The sequence below is a fragment of the Perca fluviatilis genome, chromosome 24, assembly GCF_010015445.1.
Source record: "Perca fluviatilis chromosome 24, GENO_Pfluv_1.0, whole genome shotgun sequence".
Lineage (NCBI taxonomy): Eukaryota > Metazoa > Chordata > Actinopteri > Perciformes > Percidae > Perca > Perca fluviatilis.
In genome coordinates, this window is record NC_053135.1 from 8,066,511 (window position 1) to 8,090,775 (window position 24,265).

General features: G+C 40.8%; 1 protein-coding gene and 2 long non-coding RNA genes across 5 annotated transcripts in view; 2 read left to right on the top strand and 1 right to left on the bottom strand.

Annotated features, from left to right (window-relative positions):
* Positions 1–24,265, top strand: part of LOC120554753 — a 117,707-nt gene that overhangs the window by 31,533 nt on the left and 61,909 nt on the right. The window lies entirely within an intron of this gene.
* LOC120554752 (E3 ubiquitin-protein ligase Midline-1-like) overlaps positions 1–24,265 on the bottom strand; it is a 55,344-nt gene that overhangs the window by 26,408 nt on the left and 4,671 nt on the right. Inside the window, exon 1 of one of the 3 annotated variants that reach the window (XM_039793784.1) lies at positions 10,009–10,354. The exons of 1 other annotated variant lie outside the window; for it this stretch is intronic. The gene's annotated coding sequence lies outside the window, so the exon portion shown is untranslated. Of the gene's footprint in view, positions 1–10,008; positions 10,357–24,265 lie in introns of those variants that run through there. One more of the 3 variants, XM_039793786.1, reaches the window with a different exon arrangement.
* On the top strand, positions 17,121–17,848 carry LOC120554754. Its single transcript, XR_005638578.1, has 3 exons — positions 17,121–17,323; positions 17,571–17,634; positions 17,754–17,848. It is a non-coding gene; the product is annotated as an uncharacterized LOC120554754 (long non-coding RNA).

A 24,265-nucleotide genomic window follows, 5' to 3' on the forward strand; every position in this document is an offset into this window, starting at 1 on the left:
GAGTGGGAGAGATGGAAGTGATTCAGCAATCGCACGCTTCAAATGAAATGTTTGTGTTGGGAGGGACTGTAAACACAACAAATCCTTGGAGACGCTCACATTTACACACACACTCCAAATTCCCACAAACACACAGCAGTTTTTCTAAAGCACCAACGAGCCTCCCTCAGGTGTTTATGTTTCCAAATATTTCGTCAGCGAGGACTGAAGCTTGTTGACACTCCGGTACAACTTGGGAGAGCTGTACTGCCAAAGGAATTCAGTATATCATGATGCTGCTAGCCTTTTTGGTCAATTTGCCGGTTCAGAACACTAAAATCTTCCCTGCGTCCTCGTCTGCATGCACGAGGAAACAAAAATAAATAGAAAAAAACTCTCTATAGTGCTACTAAAGGTCGAACTTCACAATCAATCATCAATATTTTTACACAAACAAGCCTTGATTCAGATGGCTGGTATTATGTTAAAGGACTTGCTAGTAGTAACAAACCCACAGGGAATTACTAGTACAATAGTCTTATCTAGTCAAAAGTACACTGAATATTGGTGTTCAATTTGTTGAGTGGCCATAAACGACTCCAAATCACTGCTAATGTTCCTTTTGCGTCTGCAGGATGCGTGAACATGCAACAGTATGCTCACATGTTTTACCATTAGGTGATGACTAGCTGTTTTCAGCTTGTTTTACTGCCCCCAAGTGGACAAAACAATCAATTAATGTAGCTTTTAGTTTGATGCGGCATCATGCCAAAAATTCCCAAATGTATGGCTAAGCTAGAAACAGAGTAGACGTTCTATTAATAATAAAGTTGGTATTCAAAAATGCTCACTTATAAGCACTTGAATTGCACTCAGTCCACCGACAGTAAAGCTGAGGACTGTTGAAACTTGAGCAATAAGCTAAAGTTAGTGTTTAAATTAAATTACAACAGGTTTAATATGGCCATAATCTTACATAGCTAATTTCCCTTCTAGCATGGTAACACCTTATTTTAACTTGTAAAGTCCTTCTCCACAGTACTCCTATTGGATACAGCCTGAACAGATTCTGCTCCTAACCCAGTGTTTCCACTTAAAATCTTTACTTTCTAAACGCATGTCTATAGCCTGATTTGTCAAAATGAGGAAACCAGTCTCTTTATTAAACCCAGATAAATGTCATGCAGTAACGTACGGGGTGTGTACCTTTTTTACATTGAGCATTGTAAAGAGTTAATGGTGGTATATGAAAGAAGCAGATTTACTGTAAGATTTATGCAGCTGTCAGCCAGGTAACATAAACGGCAGACGGCATGGAGAGTACAGAAAGAGGAAAAAAAAAAAAAAAATAAAAGTTCCTGACAAAGCCGGCAAAGTTCGACAATGATGGAGCTCTGACAGCTTACTGCTTGACAGGCGGGGGAACCTGGTGGCACTGACGGATAAAGATAATAAATCCACCCCATTTTGACACAGAAAAACACACACACAAACCTAAAGTTGACATACATAGTAACAAAAATCCAAACTGGCAGGTGAGATGGGCTGAAATGCCTCTCAGCACACCATAGGTGACACTGTTGAACCATGCATGGAGATGACACGGCACAAAACAGAGGAAATAGGAGGAAGAGCGTAACCGAGGGAGAGGAGGAAAGAGGAATTGAGAACGGGAATGTGAGAAGGGCATTCAGACTGGAGGAGGAAATCACATCCAGGCAAAGTTGTTTATTTTCCCACCATCACTTTGTGCATCTTGACAGACTGTGTGTGTGTGTGTGTGTGTGTGTGTGTGTGTGTGTGTGTGTGTGTGTGTGTGTGTGTGTGTGTGTGTGTGTGTGTGTGTGTGTGTGTGTGTGTGTGTGTTTTTTGTGCTGGTACCACTGAAACATCAGTACCAATACTCTTCACTGGGGGGCAATACAAAGCTGAGTAAGCAGGGGATGAAGGGATGAATCCTCCACTCATCTCGTTTTTATACCGACAGAAAAACAGATTGAATCTACTATACACACTATATTTTTAAATGCTGTAGTCCTATACAGTGCCCATGTGTTTTGTGCATGACTTTGTAAAAATATATTGTGTGAAGTCTTCATGAAATTGGCCATAATTATTTTTTTTTTTAATTTGTAGTTTATTTAAATAGGGACCGATACAAAAAACATAGATTATTACAGAAATAACAATCCGATGCCTGTATCACAGTGTTAGTAGCCATGGCTAATTAAAACACCTGTCCCTAGGAGGGCATGTAATGAAGGTTATGTAAGAGAAGGTATGAACAAATTGTATTTATTCCATTTATTTATTTATTTATTTATTTATTTATTTATTTATTTATTTATTGTCAGTGACCGCTTCGTGTTATTTCTTTTTTTTTTTTCGTGTCAGTTTATTTTTTTTTATTCATGCAATAACTTTACAAAAAAAACCACAGGACAAATGGTGCAATAAAACATTACACAAAGACATAGGACAATTGGACGGTGATAAAAAGTACAGACATTTGGACATAAGACAACAGAACAGAAAAAAGGACTTCTATGGGTCTGGGAGGTTGAATTTGGCTAATGAGTAATGACAAAGAAAAGAGGGAGAGAGACTCAAAGTAGGGACGATAATACGGAGAACTCTTGACTTTTTTGCCCGGGACATGCGTCAATCTTTTAGCATGTATGTAGCCATCATGTGCATATTTAAGACCCCTTTTACAGGAGTCATGCTTTTAAAAGAGTCAGCTGGAGACCTATAGCCTATTCAGGTCAAGTTGAATTTCACAGTGTACTAGCTGTTAGCATGAACTGAAAACCAATGGCCGGATATGGAATCTAAATGAAGAATTTAAAAACGGCACGATAGAACAGGAAAATATACACGTTTGGTAGTGCAATGGGAAACTATACCATTGCAATGTAATCCCTTAAACCACAAGAAAGTAATTTGGACAGTACTTTTACTGATGGTAAAACTCTGCTTCTGCGCTGTGGACCTCCTGAACATGACTGTAATCCCTGTTCCCTATCCTTCCCCTATACAGATGACAAAATAATACCTGAGCGATGTGATATGCTTAGGTGTGCGTTAAAGGATCTGTGGTAGAGATGCTCGTCCTTTTTAAAAGAATCCGATTCCTGTATCGTTTTCCCTTTCTATTCCTGGCACTTTTCATTGCTCTGCACCTCTCCTGTTACAGGATTGTGTAACCAAAGTCCAAAATGCTACATTTCTATTTTCAGAGGTGCAAATGTCATTGCCCTGATGTATGGTGTTTTCTTTTGAAACAAAACTTGCTGTATGGTCTTTGATCCATAAATGTCAGCAAATAACCTTTTGCTTAAGATCATTTTCCGTGTGTCAATGAAACCTTCGCTTTTCATATTTTTGAAGGATGTCCACTGGCTCCTTGGAAAACAAATAAACTCGTCTATGAGAACAGCTAATGAAGCACTTCAGAAATTAAACCTCCACTCTTGATCCCTCTCTTCCTGTTTATATTTGGGCCGCTTCCCCCATTAGTCTGCCCTCTACTTTTAAATCTTTCATTGACTTTGGGTCTAAGGAGGTTGTGTCTTTTCCTTCCACTCACAGTTTAAGCTGTTTAAATTTTCATAGGAGCTCTTTCTATCCATTTTCTAAAAACTGATTCGACAAGAGCACGATGCAGACAAAAACAGGCTGTGTTTTTGAAAATGGGAAAGGAATGTGAGTTGTTCCTGCGGTACTCCATAATACATAAAGCCGCTCATAATGCTGACGTACTGTAAATAATGGTTAATAATTGTGGCTCTGCGCACAGTTTCTTCTTCAAATGCTTTCACAATTAAAGCCTCTGACTTTATGTTATGGCCTTTTTTAAACTTCTGCTTCAGCTAAATTAATAGTTCAACCACACTGTCTCTTCGACAAATTGAGCTGAAAAAGTTGTACTCTTTCATGGCAGTGGGGAGGGATTCCATTTCCGGATCACTCCCAGTAAATGATGCGACACAAAAAAAATCACTCAAAGTAATTATAGTGAGCAGCCAAAAGCTATTTAACTACCCCAAAAACACATTTGGGTGGGTGGATGGGGTCTGGTGAGTTGACGTGAGCGGCTGTGGCAGTCCACAGAGCAGGACTCAGAAGTAGGTCATCCCCATTGACCTGGCTCACACAATCAACATAGTGTGTCTGTGTTTGTGTGTGTGTGCACGCGTGTGTGTGTCATTCCATTTCTCTCTTAACTCACAGGAGGCAGAACATGGCAAACAAGCGAACTGTTGGAACCAAGCGAAAGAGGGCAAACCATCTGAAGCTGAGCGTAATTTGGCAAATCATCTGAAGCTTGCGATAATTTCTGCCTGTCAACCTCTATAATGCCACATTGTCGGACCAAAGAACCCCATATGATCTGCGACCATGACTTTAAAGATATCATTTGGGCATTTTGCCACAACGGCTAATGGCAAATCATCATCTGGAATACCAGGTTTACACTCAAACATCACCTACTTTAACAGTCGGGGCACACCGAGAAAGAACCAGTGCTCAATTATTCACATTTTTGTGAAAGACTGCGTAAATTATTGACACTTTTTGTGAATTCTAAAACACAACCGTGTTAATAATATATATATTTTTTTTTGCCCTTTTTAAAAACGTCCCCTTCTCCATATTTAACGATATCTAAACCTTTTCGACACCTTGTTTACCTCCAATCTGTCGAAGAATTTTAAAGATCCCTCAACCTTTTATGGGATTTGCGATCCAGAACCCCCCCCCCACACACACACACACACACACACACACACACACACACCATAATCTGCTTTCATGGCAGCAGCGGATAGCGCGCAATGAGAGATTAACCCTCGACCTCGCATAGTCTGCGAGAACACGTTGTCTTTTCAGGGTCGTGCTTTCTTTGCCAAGGTCGACTCAAATTGATTTTTATTTTACGAAAAAAGGATCTCATCATCCTCCATACGCTGTATAGATGCAGCCATGCAGAAAGAGTCCTAATATGCTCCACCCCCGCCACATGGAGCAAAGTCCAAATATTATTCTACAGCGTTTCCTTGCAAATTATTTGTCTTGGGCACAGCTTGTAGGAAGGATGTGATAAATCTTGCAGCGCAAGCACTGGGAGAAATTCATTTAATATAGTCCACAGCACACTGGCAGGTGAAGGTGCTGAAGGTCCAATTAGGACAGAGGAAGAAAAAGCATACTTTGGTGATGAACATGCCCAGAGGTAAAGCTAAAGAAGTCCAAACTCCTCTTTTAGACTGGCAATAAAAAGCTTGGAGCTTTCAGATGTCAAATTCAAGGGAGAATTAGTTTTCAGAATCTCTCTTATCTCTTCACATGCCTCCTTCTCAACTTCCTCTCCTCTCCCCAGTACAGCACATGCTCTGGATTGTTAGCAAGTTAACAACACTAACTGTTGACACACACACACACACACACACACACACACACACACACACACACACACTATGTCTTTGTCTGATTCCAGACAACCTGCCATGTTGATCCCTAATCCGCTTCCTACCACACTAGCTGTGACCAATCACAGCCTGTTATGTTACAAAGCCAGCAGTCACACCTAACAGCATTGGCTGGTCGTAGTCTGGGATGCTGAGGCTATTAGTGATTACGATAAAGGGTGGCGTGTGGAGGGGTATGCGTGGGGGTGTGTGTGGGTGGGTGGCGTAGGGTCTGTCTAGATAATTGCGTGTGTGACCCAGATTGGGTATAGTGCCACATGTGGAATATTTGGGGGCCAGAGATTATACAGTACGGGACAAAAACAAGGATCTTCACACCCACGATACACACACATACAGTGACGGGAATATTAGATGGAAGAAAAATGCCAGTTACTGTCAGATACTGAAAGCCACACATGATGCATTTCAAGGTTACATCCGTTTCATTTTTCTGCCTCTTCTTTTTTAGCAAAATCCCACCCGAGTATTTGGTTTATCGCTTACTCACATGGCTTCATTTAATCTTGTCGGGATGGCAAAATAGATACAGAGTGCTGCCTTGGATGATGGATTATTAACTAATGAGCACACGTGTACTAAATTTCCTTTTAGACACTACAAATTTAGTTAATGCTTCCCTCCATGATCACAATTATTCTATAATGCATTAGTGTTTCTTCAAAATATGTGCTTAGGATCCCCTGGCGGAGATGAAAGTGATTAAATAGTGGTTATTCCCCAAAGTACTAGATTATGATCGCAACTTTGATTGGATAATGAAATGTTTTCAGCATGAAAGCGGCCCCAGAGAGCTGGCAGATGAGGCAAGCTAGTTAATGCATGTATGAACAGAGCACTAACGGCATAAATAGGAAGCATGCAGCATCTGCATGGCTCAAACTGTGTAGCTGCAGAGGGAGTCATGCGTTATGTGACCGAGGCAGCCTTTTTTCATTTGAAGTGAACTATTCCGATATTTTTCTTGACTCTAGTGCAGCAACGTGTTTCAAGATACTCCCTTCTAGAAAATGTGTGAAACGAGACGATTTTATGGAAAACAGGTTGAAATATTGGCAGATTATTTTATGTTTTTGAAGAAAATTGGGATTTCAGGTCTCAATTATAGATATAAATGACTTGATAAGAGTTGGCTTGCACTTCTATTTCCTAAAGAAACCTGTTTCTTTGCACATGTGGCCTCAGTTTAACCTGAGCATGCCTACAATGACCCTGCTTCATAGAGCACCTTGTATGTCACAACACCCAACATATGGACAGCATTGGAATATGCTTACAATTACACATGCTTTTGAAGCGTGCATTTTTTGGAGAATGAATGATGACTTCTCAGAGCAAAGTGAGACTTGACGTGATCAGTGTTTACATTGAATCCGAAGGGAAGGAATGTCAAAAAAAACATGATGATATTGAATTCCAGAGGCCCCTCACGTGGCAGATATTCCAAAATGATGTGATCTGACTTTTTAAGATCTACCGGCCTGCAGCAGAATAAACAAAATCCCTCGGCGCATATCAAATGGCTGCGACAAATCTTCAAACTCCCAATCTGGAGAGGAGAATAACTAAAGCGGCGGTGTGTCTGTCACCTGTGAAAGGTTGTTTATCTGAGAGCGTCTCTCAAAGAATTTAGTGATTATTTTGCTTCTGAAGGATTAAACTGTAGAAGGTCACGTTGTTTTGTCAAAGACTTCAAAGGATGCGAGCTTTGGTTTGGTTTTGAGGACATTTTTTTCATGCAGTGCAGTGAGTTCTGCAAGAAAGTTATGAGACTCAGAATAACTGTGGTGTAGTTTGAAATATGATGCACAAATGCACTCAAAAAACAAACAAAAACATCAATTAAGTGTATTGCAAATTATACCAGAAACCAGTGTTGGAGCCTTTTTTGCTGGAGCAAGCGTTTAGTAAAGCGAAATCTGGTGCTTTTCTGCTTTTCATCTCTTAAATTAGCATGCAGCCCAAACTGGACGGAATGAGAGATAAAAAAGTTAAGTTTTGGGCAACACCACACTTGAAATGTGTAAGGCAGCCTACTGTAGAGGCTTCTGTTTGAGGAACCACTTATCCTCTCCACAGGACTGCACAAGCTGAACGCACTAGGGTGAATAAAATGAACTGAACTGGAAACTGGGGAGGATAATTGAAAAAAGTATTCCAGTCTGTCTTTGTCCTTTTTTTTTTTTTTTTTTTGAAGGATGTTTAGATAGCAATTAGCAGTTTTCCCCTCAAGCATCTGAAGTGGGAGACTGCTGACACTTTGAAGATCAAATTAACCAATTAGAGAGAGATAAGGGTCTACTGAGTTACACCCTCCCCATTTCATCATGTAAGCTACACGCTGGTGAGATAACAGGATATTTAGGGGGCAATGTAGGTGGCTAATGCTATCGGCAAACGGCAACGTTTTTTTTTTTTTTTCCCCTTCTGATTTAAAGCAACACTCCGAGCAAAACGAGTGCACCTTTCCCTCCTACCAAGTCTAAACAAACTGACAGATGTGCATCATGCAGGAAATGAAATGACAATACCGCCTTGCCTATATTTGTCTGCGTGGTTCCCACAGTCAATCTTCAGGTGGAAAAAACAAACCCAGAAGCATCTGAGAGCTAAGATGCTTTTCTCAAGCCCGCCCAGGCTGAGAATGCCACAGAAACATGTCAGGGGGCGGGGGGGGGGACAGGAAAAGAAACGGCAACAATACTATTGTTGCTATATCGGTCGGCATCGTGACAACTACAAACCAAACATCCGACAAAGCTGTTTTGTACTTCCTAGGCTATTTGTCAAAGCAAATGTGGGATATGGCAAACTTTTATGGACTGAAAGTTAAACTTTTTATGGATACATTGGAGTTTGTTTTTTTTGTTGTCTTTTTTTTGGAGCAAAGCCCTATATGTGATCTACACAGTCGCTGTACTGTAGGTCAAATCTGCTAGTGTTCTACAAGCCTTTTCAAAAACTTAGTACAAAAATGTGCAGTACTGGGAGTTAAATCTAAGAAAGCTGCCACAAAAGTCGCACATGCTTCTATTTAATGCATTGGCTTTGCTTTTGGTCAAAGTTGCACGCATCATTCCTTAATCTAGTACTTCAAACTGCAGTTAGAGTATAGCAGACTTTGTTCCTTAAGTTTCCTGTTTTTGCGCAGATCAAACACTGAACCTGGATTTCCTTGATCCCTGTGACCCGTAGCAGGTGAGAAGGATCAGTAGTAGCATTGAGCCTGTGGCAGCCAGCTGTCTCACACACACACACACACACACACACACACACACACACACACACACACACACACACACACACACACACACACACACACACACACACACACACACACACACACACACACGCTTTGGCACCCACGAGACACTTGCGCACACACCCACACACACCCCACATGCTCAGATACTGTTAACATGCCTCAGCACACAGGAGATGCTATGATATTGAATAACCTGACCTCTGGGAGGATTCAGTAAAACACACAATTGTACATGACAAATAACATGCAGAGTGTATAGCATGCACTCATGTGGATGTTAAATTTACATTCAAGTAAACGCACTTAATTTAGAAAAAAATTGCCATCCAGCTAAATATGTCCTCTCCTGTCAAACTGATAGACTTCCTCCTGTAAGAAAGACCATTCAGGACCTTATTTTTTTTAAGCCGTTTTATATTCACACACCCTCGCACGGCACTCAAGTACACACACATTTTAAGCATCCCTTAAGGCACTGTCTCCTCTCTTTGTGTATCTTGGGCTTTAAGCAACCACCAAAACACAGTGGCTCTTTGAAATTGGGTCACACAAAACAGACTCTCACATGCGACGTCACCACACACACACACACACACACACACACACACACACACACACACACACACACACACACACACACACACACACACACACACACACACACACACACACACACACACTTTAATGTGTTTTTTGGGTCAATATTCAAATGTGTCACAGTCAACACCTGTGAAACCTCTTAAGAATCAGATTCAAATTTCACAAAAGAATATAACCATTTCACAAAATCTATAGTTGATGGCATGTCTTAGGGGCTAAACATGGAGAATAAAACGCAAAATTAAAGTTTCTGTAAAGCTGACTCAGAAGTCAAAGACTGATGCATTTAAAGCAATCCAGAATAAACCACTCATTCAAAATCATTTACACAACATAGTAAAAACAGACACCTTGTTATAAATGTTTATTCAGCAACTGTTTCTGCTGATGTTTCTTCTAGACCATGATACAGATGGCTCCCCAGCACTCATTGGCTGAGTCCCGAACCCACTGCTCTATCATTATCATTCCAGTAATGCTGGCACTCAACGCTTCCACTCCTCATTTCCACTGAGAATACAATCTGAGCTGAGATGGAGGGTGAAAGCATGCGGGAATCCCCCAGGGACTCGCAGACTTAAGTAAACTAAGAGGAACGCAAACTCCCACAGAGACAGGCCCCTTATAATAGTCTGAATAAGAGAACAAAACGAGCTCCTCCACTCCTCTTACCTTCCACATGATTAAAATCCCATCATCCACAAACAAAGTGAAAAAGAGAGGAAGAGAGAGAGAGAGAGAGGTGGGGAGCGAGTGGAGGCTATCTTTGGCTCTCTCTCTCCTCTGTGGGACGCGCTAACAGCAGCAGAAGCGACGGCAGTGGCGGCATGCAGAGAACTTGGGAGTCAGTGAGGATGTGGATGAGTCTCCGTGGCTATGTCATCACCTCTCATGACATGTTTCCTCCCCTGCCTGTGTAAGCCTTTCCATCCTGACCCGGCAGAGAGAGAGAGAGACAGAGAGAGAGAGAGCAGGGGACAAACTAGTGCACCACCCTCCTCTCTAGCTCCCCTCCCCTCTTCCTCTATGTCCATCCCTCCCTCTCTGTTACCCTGTATTCAAATCTGCCAGTGGGCTGCCCTGCCTCTAAGTAGGCCAATCACTGAACTACTGGGGGTGGAGCCTGGGCCGGCTGTGTGCAAGTGTGTTTGCAGTCCGATGTGTCATATAGAAGATCTGTGTGTTTGTGTGCATGTGTACTTGTTCTTGCGCATATGCTCGCTTGCATGCAGACTCGTATGTGGACATGTGTACAGTACACATGGAGGCAGTCCAAAGCCCAAGTTACATCTTGCATTGGAGTAAAAGGACCTCACTGTGATCTTTACACCTTTTACCATTTTGTTCTCAAATCTGGTGTTCAATTAATAGCCAAGTTATGTCTTGTGCCCAGCACGAACAAATAAAGCCAGTCCCCAAAAGTGCAGTCACGTTAAACTTCACGTTAAACTATGTACATATTCCATTCACTTCAAAATGGCAACGTTGAACTGATTGCAATTAATGAGCAAGTGAAAACAGCCTTTCTGTTAGAGAAACTCAAAGCAAAGATGTAGTAGATTTGAGTCGTAGTCGTACCGATGGAGTTGGTGCTTTGGAACTGTTATTTACTAATTAAAAACGTTCATCTGTCTCCACTTCTGCATCCATGACACGTCCTCAGCAGCGATTGGCCTTTGTAATTGTTAATGTCTCCCGGCTGTCTCTACCTTGAAACTTCAGCTGTTTTGGCTGCTACTCATAAAACAACCCCCCCCCCCCCTTTTTATGCGGCCCACAAGGAAAGAAGCTTAAATTAATCTCGAGTCAGTCATTTACCCTCCCACACAAGGCAAGCTGCCCCACCAAAACTGCAATCTTTGATCAGAAATCCTTAGCAGGCACCAGCCGTCCCGTTGCATACCTCCCAGTCATGTCTTATTCACTGTGGATGGTGCTCTCAGTCCTGCCAATTGTACATAACTGAAAGAGAGGAAAAAAAGAATCATCAGCCCTAAAAAAAAATTTCTGAACTTTACAGTCCATGTGATGTGAAAGCTTTAAGCTGGCTGTTCAATGGTTGCTATATCCCAAATAATCCCTAACATTTTGCCCTAGGGGAGTGAGTCCTGTTGTTGAAAGTGTAGGACATGGTTCTTACTTCGCAAAGAGCTATGGGTTTAATTCCTTCCTGTATCCAGGACTGCATGATCCTAGAGCCAGAAATGGCCTTTTGGCCCAAAATTAAGTTGTGTGCATCAAATGGAACGGTTTGTTTGGGTCTGATAAGTTCCAGAAAGCGTGTCCAAAATTGAATGCACCACTGAAAAGCCATGCCCTGACAGACCTTTCAATTAGATAAAGTGTTTTGGAATTCCTGTAAGGTCAATTTCAAATGTTCTTTCACCACTTTGACTCTCTTCCCTGAAGTTTAAAAAAATCACAAATTCCAATGATCATGGAGGTATGTTAAACAAATACCATAATGTGCTAGATGGCTATTAGCAGGGGTGTAGATGGCATGTTTCATATAGTTTTTCGTGGTGGATGGTTGGTACCCTGTGTGTGTCCATGTACAGTATTTGGATGTGTGCGCTGTTGTGGGGATTGTGGCTGTGTGTGTTTCTGGCGGTTGGAGTGGGATCAGTCGGGGTGAGGTGGCTCCTTAAGAATGCTTCTCTGGAAAAGGAAAGGGAAAGAGTTTCCATCTAGGGTCAGTTCCCGGCAAGAGCAAGACCGCTAACTTTCTCAACAGTCTACTAGTCTCCCAAGACATGAAGTGTTCCCTCACCCCAGCAAGAAGGAAAATATAGGCACATACATAGTTGTGCATTGACATGGATGGATGGATGGATGGATGGATGGATGGATGGATGGATGGATGGATGGATGGATATTACTGAGAATGAATATGTATGTTGCGTTGTGAAATCAGAATGTATGTCTGAAGATCACATTTTCAAGCATGTGAGTAATACTCTTCATTTTCACTTACAAATTAGCTACCAGTAGATTGATACAATTGCATATGGCTTGAAAGGGAAATAATCAACATTTTACCCAAAAACCCTTTCACATTCTTTGAAAGTGATCTCTTCCCCTCATCTCTTTCGAAGCCAGTCAAACTACAGCATCTTGTTAGAGATTACGATAGACCACTAAAAGGCTGAATTTATGAACAAAATAAATGATTTAGGGTTGGTAATTTGATTTTCATGCCGAAGCTTGATTTTTAAATATAAAAAAACAATGAAAATAAAGAACTGAAAATAAAGCTCTAGCTCTAAGTAACCAACTAGACTATGAAGGCACAGCTCCAGCCACATGAAAGGAGAGGTTATACCTGCTTTCAATGGCCACACTCAAAGTTGCAGTGACAAGCTGCTCGTCACAGAGAGGAGCAAGGTGCAATCATTTTATTAAACATGGCGATAATGGCACGCACGTTTTAGAGAGATCCTATAACCCTGCTTCATTTCTCACCTCCACACAACTGGCCAATCAATGCATAAGGTGGGCAAATGTTGGATACCGAAATTGTTGAACACAGTCCCTCCGATGTCAGAAAGATGTGTGCTGTTGTTGCCTTAAGTCAGCGTTTTAATGCAAAAAGTATGGCAGCCATAAGAGCACTGCAACTATAGAAATCACATCACATGTGGACCACCGTTTTAAAAAAAAAAAAAAAAAAAGTCAATTTTCGTATTTTATTCAAAGTTTAACCTGCAGGGAGACCGTTGTGGAGAATACAGGCTCAACTTATCTTATTTCATCGATGCCAGAATGTAGATCGAGATACTGTACAGTGCTTGCATTTGCAAGTTATTCTTTTCCCCCTTGGAAGTTATCCAATAGCACTCTTCAGAATTAAAGCACACAGACACAAGGCCTCTTCATTCATTCAAGTCTCCCAGCAGAGGAAGCGGCTGGCGCTTTGTCAAGCGTCCTCTACCTCAACACCGCAAAGTCGAGTTTTTCACCTTGAACTATATGTTCCCGCCTTGCCCCTGGTGATATTACGATTGTGCTCCAAATGACATTGTGCAAGTAGAGATTGGGGGTATTTAGTTCAGAATCCTAATTTGACACGCACAATGGACATGTAGTTATCTTTTAAGATTTCTGCACAGAAATATAGCCAAAGGAGATGATGACACTGTGGTTTTGTTTTTCTCTTAACAAACGATCCTGCGAGGTTTTTGTGTATGGAATGCTGTTATTTTGCGTATTTTGATTTTACTCAGGTTTTATTGTAACTTTTCAATGCCCCCGAAGAAATCAAGCAAAGAAAAGATAAAAGATGCTGTGGCGTTAAAGCTAGTAAAACCTCTTTAAACGTGTTTTTATTGTTTGCTTTATACCTTTAGCTCATTTATTTATGAAATGTAGGGGGTGGACTTCTCTTGCCCTTTGATTTTCCAACCTTTCCATGGCAGCTCTTTGAATTTAAGAAAGCTGCCTTTTACTGAGTTTAGAGAGGACTTATTTTTAACAACCAGGAATGCGTGGAATGCGGTGGAGACGGTCTCCTCTCTCGGGGTGAGACCATTACGGGGATAAAGCACGACAAGGTTACGACCGAGACCTTTGCAGAGGGCCCCGACGCTGTGGGTAGTCCGCGATTTGCAGGATTTACAGCTCACATATGTTCAGATGGACACGTGACCACAGCACTTGAATGGGTCTCAATCTATGCAAAATCAGCATCCTTTCGATCCAAACACCCACAAAATTTACAGTAAAACCACCATGAGCTCCATCGGCAAATTATCTTCCAGAGGCATCTTTAGGACTTTAGATATACAATGTCTTAAACCCATCCCTAGTCACTGATGACTGTCTTGGACAGTACATTAGATATACATTCATATTGCATGACTCATGAGAGGCTGGGAGATATTCTGTAGAGCTGACATATACATTTGCCACAGAGTGTGGTCGGGTCTCAATTGTGTGAAATTGTGACCTTTTGTGAAGCAATTCGGTAATCCCAGCTAAGGCCCCCTTTTGGAAAAATTCCAAACACATTTCCCCTCCAACTGACCTCTGGCCTTCTAAGTGAGTTCACATGCGGACAGTAAAGCGCTGGCTTTAATCAGCGAGGGGAAGATGTACAGCTGGTACCAGCCGAGCACAGGCAGGAAAGTAGGAAAGGAGCTTTTTGTGTTTAGTTCAGGAGATTCTGTTGTTGAGTCTGGGAGCTATCTGTCTCTGTCAAGTGACATCTGTGAATGAACCGATCTAATCAGAGAGAAACTAATTCAAGAGAGGCTCCCGAAAACAGATTTTAAGATGGAAGGGGGAGCAAGACGGACAGATTAAGAGAGATGGAGGAAGAGGGATGGGGAGAGCGGGAGAGATAAAGAAGTCTAGGTAATAAACCGTAAATGTAGCTGCACTATTTTCTCTTAAATAGATTTTTTTGGTATGCAGTGTAGTAAATCATCAGGGAACTGAACATTTAAAACAGTCTGTATATAATCAACTAGGAGTATTTTTATTTTGTAGTTTGGGTGAGCTGACCCTTTTTTTAAATATGCCCACTGAGAGTAGTTGAGACTACTCATTATCACTAGTGATTCAATACTTGAAAAACAGGGATTGTGTGTGTGTGTGTGTGTGTGTGTGTGTGTGTGTGTGTGTGTGTGTGTGTGTGTGTGTGCGTGTGCGTGTGCGCAATCATGTCCATCTGTGTATGTGAACTGTCAGAAACATTCCCTCCGGTGCTTCAAAAGTGTACAGGCCATAAGATTCTTTTAAAAAAAGGGCACGGAACATTGCGCGCATTACTTCAAATGCCATTGTGAGTCAGGGAATCTAACCAGTCAGCCGATCAACAGAAATATTTTCATTCACTGCTGTTTGTGAATATGTAACAAGGACCATGAGGCAACTGAGATCAGAGTGAGTAATAAAACAACTCTGAATCAACAGTAGTCATCAACATCTTTACCCTGCCTGCTCCTTTCGACCATGACATCAAAGTGGATGAGATTAAAAACATCATCATCCAGGACATAAAGCAAGAAAGGGCGTTCTTTGTCAGATTTTAGATCAAATTTGGCGCATCCAGTAGCAATTTTGGTACATTATGCATGCACACAAACGCACACATCTGAATCTGACGCATTCACCAGCAGCAATGGTTTAAGGGCATTCTCTGTCACACCGAAGAAATTCAGTGCGACATCATCAATGCAAATAGACCCATACACGGTCAAGCACACAGACACTTACATGCCCAAAAGCGTACACACAAATCAATGCATGCAAGGGTGTGTGTGTGTGTGTGTGTATATATATATATATGTATATATATATATATATATATATATATATATATATATATATATATATGCGTGTCCGTCTGTGTGTATGTTTCTGGGTGTCAGGCAGCATCATCATTAGCTGTCAGCAGGCCTAAAACTGTGTCCTAAAACTGTCACTGAAGAGTCACCTCCTAGCTGCTCGCCCTCGACACGAACCCACACCAGCTGGCACACCATGACAACTCGACATAATCCCCAAGAAGACTCAAAATCATCACTTGTTATAAGAAAAATGCTTTTAAGAGTTAACAAAAGCCTGCTAGCTTTTCTGGAGCTTTCAACTTCATCTCACGCCCTTCCTCATCAGCGATTGGAACTGGCTGAGGTGTCACGTTTGGAACATTTAATAACAAGTGGTTGTAGAAAAATGTGTTTGATTTCTTAAAGTAAGAAATCGAATTTTTTCATTTTGGTGTGGGTACCCATAGTACAGTACCATATCAGTAGCTACCCAGACCTACTAATCAGTGTATTCTCCTGACCTGTCACTGCATGAAAAGTGGGATTTTCGTCAGTATTCGGCACTGTAGATTGTCGTGGAACTACGGCTGTCGGCTGTACACGGCAATTTACAGGCAACACCGAAAACTGCCGTAAATTGTCAGAAATTGACGTGAGCCTTGCTTGGCAGTTGTCCCCCCATGACCCCCCCTCCCTCTAATTCTAGGGGAGGCTTTCACATGTAAATGAAAATGCTGTGAGCTATACAAATGCAAATCATGGTAGCAGCAGGGGGAGTTTTACCCCAGGTGACATTTTTCTAAAAGGTATTAACTTAATTTTAAGAAAATCTCTTAAAATAGATCAGACTCAGTATAGCCTAATTGTAGACTCTTCAATTTTAGCTTGAATTGATTTATTTAATGAAAGTATGCTAGATTAATTACTTTGTATATCATTAGCAATGACCAATGTTATGTAAAAAAGATACACAAAACAATTTATTTCAACAATTAGTTTTACAGGCTTTGCCACAAAAGGTAAAATGTGCATTCCATGATTCATTCGCAGTCTCCTCGAGCTCAACCACTGTGCATAGTGTCATGACTACAGTGGCCTTTCTTTGGTCTTGCTCATCCAACACTGTCTGGTGGAATGGAGACAGAGGCTCCACTGTACAGTTTTCTAAGAGAAGTCTTTCTGCTGACACCAAAACACTGGGCTTCACATAAAGCATATCAGCTTTGTCATTGCATGACAAGGTCCCAACCATTTCTCTTCTTAAAATACTGGCAAATTCAGCACCATATTCACATGTCCATGGCATATGAAGCTGTTGGCTCTGCTGAAATGGCCTCATAATCCAGACTTCAATAGTCCTATTGTTATTAAACTTTCCCAGTAATCCATTATAACTCACTGTAATTCACCTCCACACCAGTGGGTGCGCTGTTCGCGCCCGCTGGTTAATCTGCTCCACGGTCTCTCTATCATACTGCCCCGCCCTCACTGCTTCCATTTGAAAAAAATCGGCGGGACATGGGAGATAACTGAGAGTTGGAGCAAAAACTTCCGAAACATGGGAATATTTCAGGCCAAATGGTAAAAGAGTTGTCGGTACACTCTGTCAAACTTAACTTGGAAACACACAGGAGTTGTTCAAGACGTTTGGAGCGTTTTTTCTCTCCTCCATGTCTCCTCCGGGGCTCCAAAGATGCGCTCACAGAAAAGAAGACAACGTAAGTATATGATTATTAATGAAACGGCGAGCTAGTCTGTACTGTTTATTAACTCTTGATCGTACAGTAACTGTCTTTGGATGTTAAACAGGCTACTTAGACTTGGCAGTAATGTTTTAAACCCCACCAAGTTTAAACGCGAGCAGCACAGAGCTGTGGCTGCTTTCAGCGCCATTCATTATTGAGGCAGAGCTGAGCGGGTGAGTTGTTTTATAAAAGTGTATTTTTCTTGTCTCGTAATTTTCAGAAAGCAGTCGCCGTCTTCACAACTCTGAGACAAACTGTAGCAGGCGCTACGAACCGGAGCAAGGGTAAGATTTAAAGAATATGCTTTCATTTAATGAATTTCATTAACTCTTCTGTATAAGGACATAGATACGTTAATAGATACCGATCTTAACCATAGTTTTTTTATTTATTTTTTTCACAGACTAACCTCGACTCATAACGAGGCTGTGACCTATATTTGCTCGGAGCTGTCTGCAAGTCCAGATTTACATGACGCTGATAATGACGCCATTGTGTGTAAGTAATTTTTACTTTTTCATCTTTCCATGTTTAATTTTACTGTGACTTATGTTTTTTTATTCATACCACTCTCATTTCATTGTTTTCCAGCTGCCTGTAAGACACATTACGAGACAGCACGCAGGAGCTTCAGCTAGAAACAACCAGATGTGGCATCGCGGGCAGAAGCTGTGAAGAGTTCAGCTTGGAGTCGGTCGAGAAGAAAAGATGGTAAGATTAGATCCGTTTGGTCAATGTGAATATTTTTTAGGTGCATTCATAGGTGTGTTGTGTCCATAAATAAATATCACGCAGTACTGATTGTCTTTATTGATTGATTTTACAGCTGCTGGATGCGAGACAGTGCTGGCTGCGGGTGAGGTGGGCATTTGGAAGTGCGCCACCATAGACATACAGGACAACGCACCACAGACGTCTGCTAAATGGACCGAATTCTGCCGGTTACCTCCAGCTCCGAGCCGGCCGCGGGTTAGATGTGGACGGTGCTGCTTCTCGTGCTTTGTACATAGTTTTTTTTTTCTGATTGCGTTTGTGTTTTGTGTCAATAAAGCTCTATCTTTGAATAAACAGCACGTTCCTGGCAAATCATTTTAACTATGATAATAATGACATGAATATACTACATAGCATATATGAAATAAATAAATATATATTTATTTATTTTATTATTATTATAATAATAAAATTATTTATATATATATATATATATATATATATATATAAATAATTTTATTATTATAATAATAATGGCCCAGGTTGACCAATAGCCTAACCCGTGACAGACCTGTCAACCAATCACGAGAGATTTTTCTTGTTTAAAAGTAGTGGTTTCATCCAATCCTGAGTGAGGAAATTCCAGCCAGGCCAGACGTTCTCTGGCCAGGCGCCTATTCATATTCTAATTAGATACATTAACACCTCCGCGGGGGGTCTCCACATACGTCATGGTTCGTTTCCGACAATATGTGGCACAGACGAACGTGACGTTCGCAGCCTGTAAATTGTCGATAACTGCCGAAAATTAGGGGGATTTCCGGGCGTTTACAGGCATTTACGGGGACGGAAATCCCACTTTTCATGCAGTGTGTCTGCTGTTTGTAAAGGGTCCAAACAATGCTAAAGCTCTGTATTAAGGTCAACAAAGCTGATGACCTTTTGTAAAGTTGGGCATGGGGGGTCTGTAAGGATTTACTCGCTTTTGAAAGCAGCCTCATGTGGCCATTGGAGGAACTGCAGTTTTTGCCACTTCCACAATGGCTTAATTTTTCAGTACTTTTTTTTTAAAGTGCAAAAGCGGTAAGATTATTTGACCTGCTTTATCATTACCTATTCCAATCAATCAATATCTAGATTAAATTCTCGCATGTTTAATTAACACAATGCAATTGCGAATCCACTGCATGTAATAAGTCAGTGGATACCATGCACCTCGTGAGTAGCATCAACAGGGCTCTCAGGCGGTCACTGTCACACACGGCTGAGTCTTCAAGCTAATGTGCTATTTCAGGCGTCGCTACATTATCTATTAAAATTCTCACACAGAGTAAAGTGCAGTATAGCTGCCTTGTTGTATTGAGTGAAATAAGGGTGTGATGAGCCATAGAAAATTCTCTTCACTTCTCTTCCTTTGAGCCCGGGGTAAAAGCAAATCTAATTTAAAATATATGTGGAGTTCGTGGGAGAAAGAAGATCATTATGTCCTCTATATTCTCCTGTGAAGTACAGTCATATTCAAACTGCTGTCCTCATTATTTTCAATGTGAAGCCCTCCAATTAGTACATGAACATATCTCTCCACAATGCTCTGCTTGTATTTCACACACATCATTATCAACATTCCAAAGTATACCCCATTATTCAAAAGCAAAAAAAAAAACAAAAAAAACATCAGTATAATCACAGTCTAAAAAATAAAAAAATAAAAAAATATGAAGCGGTTTAAAATCAAACTAAAAAAAAAAAAACACAAAAAAAAAAAAAAAAAAAAAAACAGAAGAACTGGTGACCTTTCAGGCGAATTCAATCCAGTGCAATGATTCAATCAACGGGTGGCAGTTTAAACGTAAAAACTATGTGAGGATGTTTTGAAAAGCAAGTTGTTATTTTAAAGTCCTATACTGCTGCTTTAGATAAGCCTTCCCACAGTGAAAAAAAATTGACTTTTTCCCAGGTGTGCCGAATGACAGCGTGAAGCTTGAATAAGTTATAAGTGAAAGTCAGTCTCTCCGACCTCCCCTGCTCTTGGTGTGTGTGTGTGTGTGTGTGTGTGTGTGTGTGTATGTGTGTGTGTGTGTGGGGTAATGCAATGTATTATTAGTCCATCTGGCAGTGAGAAAATATTCAGATTTATGAACCTGCCATCATTTGTGACAGGGAGAGTGCACACACTCACTCACACATACATATAAAAGGTAGGAAGTGGGCACATCTCACTTTGCTTATAGTGAATATAAAAAGCTTATCATCTGTGGCCATGATCAGAGATGTTAGCTATCATAGATGACTATGAAAGAGGAATCGAAAGTCGGAATATTAATCAAAGGACATGCATTTTGTATGAAGATGGGGAGGGGGCTTCGTACAATGTGATGGCAGTGTGACTACAGTATAAGACAGCCATGAATTATAAATGGAATAAATGATGGTCTCAGTTAGATCATTAATGGTTTGAATTATTAATCAAGTCTATTGGGCTTAGCTGTGATTTTAATAAAGCATCTATTTTAGTAGGGTTAGGACTTATTTAATGGCATCCGTGATCCAAATGTAAATAAAGGGTTTGTCTCATCTTTTACGACTCAAAACCCAAGACTGGAACCTGCAATCACTCTCAAATTGATAAAGTTACTCCTCATTAATATAGGTTTGTGGATATCAAGATTGGCTAGAGCATATATCGTCAAACACTCTTCTTTTTTTTTTTTTTTTTTTTTACTCCTACCCCTTCATCTGAGTATTTGAATGACAGACGTAGGACAGGCAGCTATCACTCTACTTATTTGATAAATGCTGATTGATGCAATGCAAGGAAATGGAAATCATCTTCACGACCATACTGTAGGAATATGTGCGCATGCAACCCTGTCTCCTAAAGAAATGTACATATTCCTAATTTGTTTACAGTATACAGTATGTTGTTGATTGGGCACATACAGTTGTTGCTGCCTGGATTACGTTCACTGGCAGCATTTTATTTTTTTTACGGTGTAGGAAGTGCAACATTAAGAGCAGGGTTCGCATACCGACTCCTACATGTCGTTACTCACAAATAGAATTTAAAAGAAACACATGTAGGAGGTTCAAGAGGCAGATACAAATACCTATGTCACTTCTAATGCAGTATTTAGACAGGCAGACAGCCAGGCACACACAGGTAGATGTGCCCGGCCTTCAGAGGTGCATCCCAGGGGACAATGCTTCTTAAAGTGAATGGCATTTGCTTCCAACATGGTCGCTTGCCTTCTCTACATGTCTTGTTTCAAGATTGAGCTGGAGCTGTCCCCTCAGGCTGAGCCATCACTTCGTCTCTATTCTTCTAACATCAGCACAGATAAATACTGCCTGCCCCATACACACACACACACTCGCACACGCATTGACCTCAGAGATTGATCAATAAACCACCCACAGCACTTTTTAAAAGCTAGGAGTCACTGTGTATTAAGCCCATGACTCAATCTACTCAGTAACCAAAGTCAGAATAATGTCTATACATTCTTAAACCTACATTGTGTAATTTTTTGAGTTGATTATTAGCAAAAACCCTTTGTTCTTTCACAAATATGTACTCATTCATGTGTAATTACTTCCAGCAATTAAACAAAGTATTCTCGTAAGCGTAGAATCTCCCATTTAGAATACATACGAGCGACTCGCTCAAATGACGGCAGCCATGTAGCGCCTCCATCTTTAAAATACATTAGCCAAAGAGGGACATACCTCCGCATTTCGCCCTCTTACACCTATTGGCACCGTGACGAATGCAAGGGGGAGATTACTCGCCAGGGAAGAGAAAAAGAATTAAAACAACGCGACAGGCAAAGCAACTAGACCAAAGTTAATATTGGCGTGGCTAGAACAGCTGCGTGTAAACGATGGAGAGCGCTAATTTCGGGTTCGGCCACCGTAGGAGGAAGGGCTAGAAAGTAATGTAGTAATCAGTTGGTTGTCATATACAATTTCACCGCTAGATGGGAGAAATTCTTACACAATGTAGCTTTAAGGAAATGGATATTTGTTGGTTGCACCCCGACTTGGCCGATGCAACATAATTTGTGATGCTTTTGCAGTTCAGATGGCACTTAAATAGTTGAATTATCTGTCAAGATAATTAAATGAAAGTTCCCTTTAGCACTGCATGTGTGTAGAATTTTCCAAAACAGTGTGGTTTCTAAGTGACTGTGATCCTGTTGACTAGACACATTCCTTCTGTGGTTTTCCAAAAATGATCAAATCTCCAGTAAACATCTATTAGACTGCTTTGCTTTGTTCAGACAGCACGCAAATCCAGTTGTCTTTTATAACAGGTCATAAAGGCTGGCTTGTGCACTTTGGATTTTACAAGCCTCCAAATTGGATTTGTGTTTAGACAATATACTATTTTGCTGCCATTATTATATTGGTTGTTTTGGTAATAATATTTGTTCATGCTGACTAAGATTGTGTTTACTGGGTGCGTCACAATGTTTAGATTTTTTGGGGGATTTAAGCAGTGCTGTGAGAGGTGGCATGAAACGCCTATTGTCTCCATTCCGTTGCCAGCTATAGTCCTAATTAAATTTTTCAGATTTTTATTTTCTCTCAGTGGAGCCGAGCAAGTCAAAGCACAGCTTGAATTTTTGTTGTCACCCCAACATTCATAGTTGTAATGAATGAGAGTGTGCTGGTATGCTTTGAGGTTTTGGTTACAAATCCCAACGCTGCATCTGGAAAAACCTGCTCCCCATAATTAGAAAGCAACTTTTCCTGGAATTACATGGGGGGTCATGATGTAATATTATGATACAGTGATAGAAGTGCTCATTTCTAGCCACATTTGTAACGTAGAACTCCACTTTTCCAGCTCTGGGAACAGCTCTCCCGATGCTTTTCTCCCAGTTTATGAATTCTCCACGAGGACACATCGATCCACTTTTGCTTGTAGGCCAGACATTGACTCTTGAGTTTTAGCTAATCAAAGAGCCAATTAATGCAGGCAGCAGTATGCACACCGAGCTGCAGCGTTAATCAATGGCATACTAAGCTGCACAGGCACTGACTTTGTGAACTAGATGAGACAAATTGTGTCAGCTATTATGTTGTTGAGAATGATCTTGCTCAAATTACCTTCTGTTGGTATTTTCTATTATATTCTCTTCTGTTGATAATCACTTTTCAGGTTTTGTTGACTCCAACAGCTATGAAAATGATCATTCAGTCAAATCAATGTCTTTCCCTTAATGGCAATACTCCAGACACCACTGACCATTCATTCATTCATTCATTCATTCATTGTCTTTACCTTACAGTTCTCAGAGTCATACAGGACATCCTCCTATTGCATGACAAACAAATGGGCAAAGAAATTGAGACATGTGCATACTACGTTTTGACAGAACTTGAAAAATAATGATTGATCAAAGCACCAGTTTCATAATGAGCTTTCTGATTTTCCAGTTGGGGCATCGAGATCTGTGGAGGGAATTAAATAAATGAATCTGAATACTTTAAATGCAGTTTTCTTCCTGTAGACTCCTTATACGTACATTTTTGTAGTTTGTCGGATTATTTTCACTAATTTACTTTGTCTGGCCACTGTCCTCTGACAGTTGGTTTTGAGAGTGACTCCATAAATGAGGTCAGAGAATGGGATTTATTGTACAGATGGATGCTTTAGAATCACTATGTGGGGGGGAAAAAAAAAAATCACAACCTACACACCCATTTGAATGTGACCGCTGATTTGGCTCAGCAGGGGTGCCAATGCAGAAGGCTCCGACAAAGAAATGCAAAAGAGTTCAAATTGGCTATATTTTTTTCTGTAATGCAATGCAGCAATATGTGCAAGTGCACATTCCTGCTAGATTACTTTGTAACATGAACACTGTATTTCTAGCGACTGTGATAACTTTCCAGAGTTGTAAAATCCTGTCTCATACTATTATAGTCGCTGTGTAGTGCTTTGGCGTCGGATTCAAACTCCTAGACCTACCACTCAAATCAGCTTTCCAGGATTGTGTGTAATGTCTCAGGTACCAGAAACAACATGCCCCCACCAACACAGTCCCTTGCATTGCTTTAATGTAAAGCTGGTTTCTCTCTGAATGCCCTTTTGTGAAGTTAAATCATACACCCAACTTGCTTGCCTCAATAGATACAATTTAGGGTTCACACAGCTTTTTAGAAAAAAGGCCTAGTATGCCATCATGTCATTAA